Source organism: Crocodylus porosus, unplaced genomic scaffold (genome assembly GCF_001723895.1).
Source record: "Crocodylus porosus isolate Cpor-Errol unplaced genomic scaffold, CroPor_comp1, whole genome shotgun sequence".
Taxonomy (NCBI): Eukaryota; Metazoa; Chordata; order Crocodylia; family Crocodylidae; genus Crocodylus; species Crocodylus porosus.
Window position 1 is genome coordinate 29,664,114 of NW_017728886.1, and position 7,202 is coordinate 29,671,315.

Consider the following 7,202-nt stretch of genomic DNA (forward strand, 5'->3'; position numbering starts at 1 on the left):
GAGGATATGCAATTAATACCTAAGGCCTGAATTGACCCTGAAGTGGCACAGTTATAGAGTGAGGCCCAGTGAGGGGCCTGAAGCCCAGTGAGGCCCAGTAGGGTGCTGGGGAACCCTGGGGAGGGGGTTGAATGGGGGCCACATAGGTCTGTGGGCAGCCTCTCAATTATTATTATATCAAAGCATGAGAGCAAGAAGGGAAGGCACCATAGGGGAAGAGTGGGACACAGTCACAGAGCCACCAGGGGGCATAATGGCCACCCTTGGGACCCTGACGTACTACAGTGGGCCACCACTAATCCAGCAGAGAACCAGAAGTTGGAAAACGTGACCAGTGAAATGGCTTGCTGCAAAACTTGGGATCCCTGGACAATGATGGACATAGCCATAAGCAGTAGGAGCGTGAGCAAGGGCTGTGCAAACCCAGCCCTCACTTGTCCTACTGCTGCCCAATCCAAGACCCATGCCAGATCACATCCTTGATCTGTGCTACTGCCTGATCCCTCACCACTGCTGCTGCCTGCCCCTGAATCTGCACTGCTGCCCATCTTCCCCTACCTGTGCTGCCCCCTGTTCTGCTAATTATGCTGCTGCCTGATCCTCAACATGCACTGCTACTGGCCCCTGGATCTGTGCTGCCACCCAATCTCCCACTTGCATTACCACTCACCCTCAGATCCACACCACTGGTCTTGGACTCACTGCAGCTACTTCTGGCTCCATGGATCTGGCCCAAAAGGAGCTTTAATGGTTAGGATCTAGCCAGGGCCTGGGGTGAGTTTGATATAATTCACCCCATAATTATGCACTGCATTATTAGCTACCCTGCCAGTGAAGCTTGTTCCCTCACTACCACCTAACTGCTGTTTTTTTTCTGCCTTCTAGCATAATGTCATCTTTGATAATAAAGAACATTCACAGTAGTGTAGGACAGGGTGGAGTCAATGCAAGCAAAATCAGAACAATACATACATTCTGAACACCACCTCTGAGCATCTTTTTTCTTTTTTCTTCCAGAACCAGACTAAGTGAGAGAACTCCAATCCCTTCTTGACAGAAGTGATAAGTTACACAAACTACGTGAGCTTAACACAAAAATGTCAGTGTAGCAGGGCACTAAGGTGCCTGCTACTGATAAACAGTAATATGGGCTCAGCTGCTAGTCACCAGGGCAGCACAGGTGTGGGTTGCTGAGACAACCAGTCTGGTCAGCTGACCAGAAGGGGGCAGGGCCTGGCTTATATAAACAGCCAGGCTGAGACCAAAGCCAGTTCCCCTCTGGCAGCCAAGGAAGGTGGAGCTCTGCTGGAGCAAACAGGGCAGGCAGAGCAGAGAAGCCAGATGGCCTGAGCAGTTTGGCATGAGGATACTGGGTGGAGGAAACCCTAGTAGGGATATGGATGAAGGTTAGCCAGTCTGGCTTGGAATTTTATGTTGTAACGAGGAGTGTGAGTTTTCTGTATTGTTGTGGTATAAAACCGGAGGACCAGGTGAGGCTGTAGGGGTGGAGGAGGCCTCATAGGAGCTCCCCAGTAGTGGGGGGGTTCCTGGCACCAGAGAGGGTGCTGCGTTTTGGGGTGTTCTGAACCCAGCCCCTGGGTGGGCAGTATCGGGAGGAGCCCAGTGTGGACGCAGGCGAGAAACCCCAGTGGGGTGCAAGACCTGGAAAGGGGGTCTGGAGGCCAGGCACGGTTGCGGCCACCTGACCCTCGATTGTGAGGAGGCCAATGGACGTGAGACCCGGGAAAGGGGTCTGGGGGCCAGGCATGACTATGGCCACCTGAGCCTCAATTGCGGGGATCATGAGGCAAGGCCCCGGTGCGGGCTACGAGAGCCGCGGGGAGACAGGCCCCGGTGTGGGCTACGAGAGCACAGATGGGCAACAGAGACGAGTCCGGGGACCCGTGAGGGCACGGGTGACTCTGGGACTCACGTGCAGCCCAGAGGTGGGAGTGCACCGGGCAACTAGACAGAGCCAAGATACTCAAGGCACTGTGCCAAGGAGGGTTAGAAAGGCAGCCTCCCTTTAACATATTACCATCAAAGACGTGGCGGGCAAGATAGCAAGGGTGCATTAAACCCAATTTGGCACAGTAGGTAGGGGGCGCTAGGGGAGTTCACGGCACCCCTAGGTCACGCCCTGTCACAGTCAGTAAGTGGCTAAGTACAAAGAAAAGAAGAATTTTTTAAAAAAACAGTCTTTGAAGATGCATCTAGTAAAAAAATATAACCAAGTTTTTCTCATTTTCATGAGTATAAACCCAGAGTAACTCCAAAGTTGGCATCATAGAGAATTTATATTTCCATGTATGTAAATGAGAAGAATTTGACCTCTCACAATATCTCAATGCAAAAGCATGCTATGGGTCAATTTGAATAAGGTTGCCAGGGAATAAATAAAGGCAGAACTGGATCCTAAACCTAAAGGAAGTCCAAGATTTTCATCTTTCCTATTTGCAGGAAGCTTCACTCTGATTACAGTGTAACTATGGCTTTCTATGCCAATAACAGTGGAATTGAGAGCAATCATATACTGCAGCACAGCTAACTTTTACACTATTTAATATAAAATATTTCTATAAATGCTTTACATTTAGAACAGAGACACAGCATTTCTGACTATAAAAATAATTAGTATGACAACTTGTATACTGCACACATAGGAATAAACTTTTTGAATGCGAAGTAAAATAATACGGTGAATATACTCTTTGAACCCAACATTGCAATATTTTAATTAGCAATAACAAACAAAACATTCTGCTTGAGAAATAATTTATTACCAAAAGTACTAATTACATGGCTTAATACACCATGTAGCAGTTGTGCTTAAGGGGGAAAATCAGGTTTATATAATTAACTTCAGACTAACACTGCAATTTGTAATGAAAATCTGAAGATGTTAGAAAATGTTACTGTTTCTATGTTTTTGATACACTGGGCTACACATTATAGTTCTGAATATAAAACAAGAAGGGGCCATTTTAATTAGGGCTGTGCGAAGCTTCAGTTTGTGATTCGATTTGGAGAAGATTCAGGCATTTGGAGATTTAGAGGGCAGACTTTAGGGGGAAACAAACTCAGAAGAGGAAGGGGGAGCATGGGGAGGGGGGAACAGGAAGGGGGAAGGACTGACATCTCTAGCTCGCCAGTGAGTGTGGTTTGTCTCTGACTGCCCTTCCAATCACAGTGTCTGGGGGAGGGACATAAAAACATCATAAAAGCCTCTGTCTTATCAATAATCAATCAGACCAGAGTCAACAAATCACACAGCGCTCACAAACAAAAGAACTTGTCATTGACAGCCTGCCACGCATTCAGATTCAGAACAAGACCAGATCAAAGAACACAACAGTAACACAAACGCACCACATATATATCAATAGGTATTGTGAGAGCCTGGTCAGCACTCACCAAAGGCGTGTCTCTGGCCAGGGACAGGAATCACTTCACGCTGCGACATCCAGGCTACAACGGGAGCTCCCTATCTGCACCAGCCAGCCCAGCTTTACCTCTGCACCAGGTGAAGCGGGTTGGAGCCAATCCACAGTGTGGGCTATATCTGAAGGCCGGAGGTGGGCCGGAGGGTGGAGGGACGCTGGAGCAGAGCCAGAAAGTCGAGGAGCCAGAACTGTGGGTGAGTCCTTGATCCAACTGGGAGGAGGCAGTGACACCCTCACCACAGGACTGAAGAGAGGGTAGCAGAGGCCAGCTGGCAGAAGTGGATCTGGGAAATATCCCTGGGAACTGCGTAGGTGAGGAATTGGCCTGAAACGCTTGCTGTGGCATTTTTTTTCTCTATACTTTTTTTTTCCCCTTTTGCTTTGATCTCTCCCATGGATGTCTTTCTACTGGTCGAAGAGTTCTGACCAAGACCAGGCGTCTGCTTAGAAAGTGAAGAGAAGCGGGACCCTGAAGAGGCTCTGTGGCTGAGACGAGGGTAGGCAGAAACCCCGAACAGCGAGGACCGTGCTCCGTCTCAAGCTGATCATTCCGGAGGGAATCCCCAGCTGTGGAAGCAGCACATGCCAGTAATTAAGCTTACTGCGGTTTAGCTTTAAAGTCCTGGGGAAGAGACCAGGGCGGGAAGGTGACCGCTGAAGATCCTGGGGGAATGGCCCCAGGCAACAGGGCACCAGACCTTGCAGATGCTCAGAAGAAGAAGAGGGCAAAGTTCAAAGGACTTTAAAAAAAAAAAAAAAAAGGGAAAAATAATATAATATGTAAAATAAAAAAAAAAAAGAAGGTGGAATTGGAAAATTGGCTCCGGATTGGTCCTTTCATCATTTTGGGGTCCAGGCTTTGGGCAGCCCCTGTGATTGATCTAGGCGTGAGACGGGCAGTCACCACCTCCCTTTTGCGGATCTCCTATATCGTCAAAGTCATGGCAGGCAGGAAAAGAAAGGGCGCCAGATCTCACCCAGCTTGATCGTAGGGGCACAGCCACCCCGAGGGGCCAGTGAATGTCAGCAGGACATCGGGGTATATGTTCTTTACATGTTGACTGCCCAACAGTGTCAATAATCAATAATCAATTAGACCACTCAACAAATCACACAGCACTCAGGAACTGAAGAACGTGCCACTGACAGCCTGCCACACATTCGGATTCAGAACAAGACCAGATTGAAGAAGAACACAACGCACACACAACTTTTCCAGTACAGGAAATATTAATATGAAGCATGCTGGAAAGGCAAGTGCCAGGTCTTCTTGCAGGGGAGGGAGTGGGGCTAGAAGGAGTAGGGGGAGACCTAGAGCTGCAAGTTCCCCCCACACCCCAACATAGATGCATCCTCTTCCCAAGCAGCCATGAGGCTTCTGCTGCCAGTGGGAGCAAGGAGGTGGGTATAGTACCCGAGGTCCCTGCACCACCTCCCCTAACTCCAGAAATAGGAACCAGCAGCAGAATAACAGTCTCCTGCACCCCAATGTCATCTCCCAACATGAACCTCCCATTGCCAGGGGAAGAGCTAGAGCTGGAGCTGGAACCAGGGGACCTGAGCGCCCGGGCTCAAGCAATTCTGGGGACCGAGGGGGAATCAGAGTTTGTGCTCCACACCCCTCAAAGTTCCCCTAGACCCAGGTCTCCTTCTCCAGAAAGCAGCACCTCGGAGGAGGTTGAGGTTGTGGAGGCTGAGGCAAGTGGCTCAGCTGAGGGAGCTCCTCCTGCTGTTGTGCCTCAGCCTGCTGAGGAGGGTGATAATCCCCACCCTCGACTCAGACACAGGTGAGTAGTGTAGTGTGGGAGCATTCTGAGCTGGCAGATGATCCCAGGTTTGCTATCTGCCAGCACTGCTGAAGGCACATCAGCCAGGGCAAGGAGGTGAAACACTTTACCTCCACAGTGATGTTGCTGAATCTCAGGAGGCAGCACCCCCTTGCCCTTCTTCCTGCTCAGCCTGGCACCACTGTGAGCATGCTCAAAGGGTAGTCCCCCATTCACTCCAAAGCCCCCATTCCCCCAAAGCAGAGGCAGGCCACCCTGGAACAGTGGGGGAAAGGTGGACAGAAAGTGGGGGCAAGTTACAAAGGCGAGCAAGATCACCCAGAGCATTGGGGAAATGCTTGCTCTGGATAGCCAGCCCTTCTCCCTAGTTAAGCATCCAGGTTTCAGGCAGCTTATAGTGCTTGTGGCCCCATCTTATCAAGTGAAGTGCCTGCATGCACCACCTTCAGCAGGACAGTGGTGCCATCCCTGTATGAGACATGCAGGGAGTACTTGAGGGAGAAGCTGCACAAGCCAGGGCCACAGGTAGCCTTGCACTTCACCTTGGACATCTGGAACAGCTGGGGTGGCGATCACCCACACAGGGCACCAGTACGATCAGTTGGGGTGTCAATGGGTTCTACTCCAAGCCGAGGTGCTGGATGAGTTCCACACAGCAAGGGAGATCATGGTGGCCAAGAACCACATGGTGCAGGGGTGGCTCATTGGGCAGGCTCAGCTCATAGTCACTGACAATGGGGCCAATATGGTCAAGGCTGTCTATGATGCCAACTTTGTTGGCATCCGCTGTGTGGCACACAAGCTGCACTTCATAGTCAGGGATGCCTTGGAAGGGGAAATCACTACTGCTACAAGCCAGGTGATTTCAAAGTGCAGGAAGGTGGTGGACTACTTCCACCGCAGCATCAAGGAGGGCAAGATGCTGCAGGAGAACCACGCAGAGCTAAGCATCACACAGCACAAAATCATGCAGGATGTGGAGACTCACTGGAGTCAGAATTCCACTGTCTAATCTATACTGAATCCATGAGTCTCTGTACCTAGGAGGCTGATAAAGTGAAGTTCATAGGCCTGGCTCTGAAAAGTGGTTTGTAATCTGTTCCCTCTTAGGATCAGGCCTGAGAGACTGGAGGCAGAGTGTTTTTTTGGTGAGGAATGTTCCCCCACAGTTACATGGGTATTGTTGTCTTTGATAGATTCTGGTGCTTGTTTATGGGGCTACTCAAGATAGTTGGCAGGTTTCGTGTTTTGAGCTGTAGGAAGTTGGCTTAAGTTCTGGTTATGAGGTTAGGTGCCACTTTTCAGAGCTAGGCCTATGAACTGCACTTCATCAGCCTCCTAGGTAGTAGGTACAGAAACTCATGGACTCAATATACACAGTGGAATTCTGGCACACTGCAATCTGCCAGACATCTGAATCCCCAGGTACCTCTGCACTTTTACCTGTGCTGCTCTATCCCCCTTTCCCCCTCACCCCAGCCTGTCCCTCACCCCCAATGCCTCCATTTCCAGTTTTACTGACTGGCTTTCTTGCCTGCATTGCGTGCCAGGCCAGCCTCTGGCTTCTTTACTATTTCTTCCATCCAGGACCAGTAGACACACCAACTGTAGGTACTTCCTCAGCCTGACAAAGGGTTTTTCAACCCTAAAGCTTCCTAATACACATAAACGTATAACCATAAAAACACAAGATAAGCCATCACATACCACGAGTAACATATATCCAACACAACATGTTTACTTCTTGCTGTCGATTACTTTATAAAAAGAAAGGCTCTGTGAGAGTTCAGTTAGGCTACCTTACATGCTGCTGGTGCTGAGCCACCTATGTTATTTTTACCTGCTGCCATTTACAGTGGGGGACTGGACCAAGGCTGTAGGGGAGGAGGAGGCCTCACTAGGGTACACTGCCATGTGGTGCAGAGGCCCTAGCACCAGGAAGGGTGAACCTGAACACACACACACACACACA

At 49.9% G+C, this 7,202-nt stretch overlaps 1 protein-coding gene across 1 annotated transcript in view; it reads right to left on the reverse strand.

Annotated features, from left to right (window-relative positions):
- Window positions 1-7,202, reverse strand: part of GPR158 (G protein-coupled receptor 158) — a gene marked incomplete at its 5' end in the record, with an annotated part of 371,372 nt that overhangs the window by 23,798 nt on the left and 340,372 nt on the right. The window lies entirely within an intron of this gene.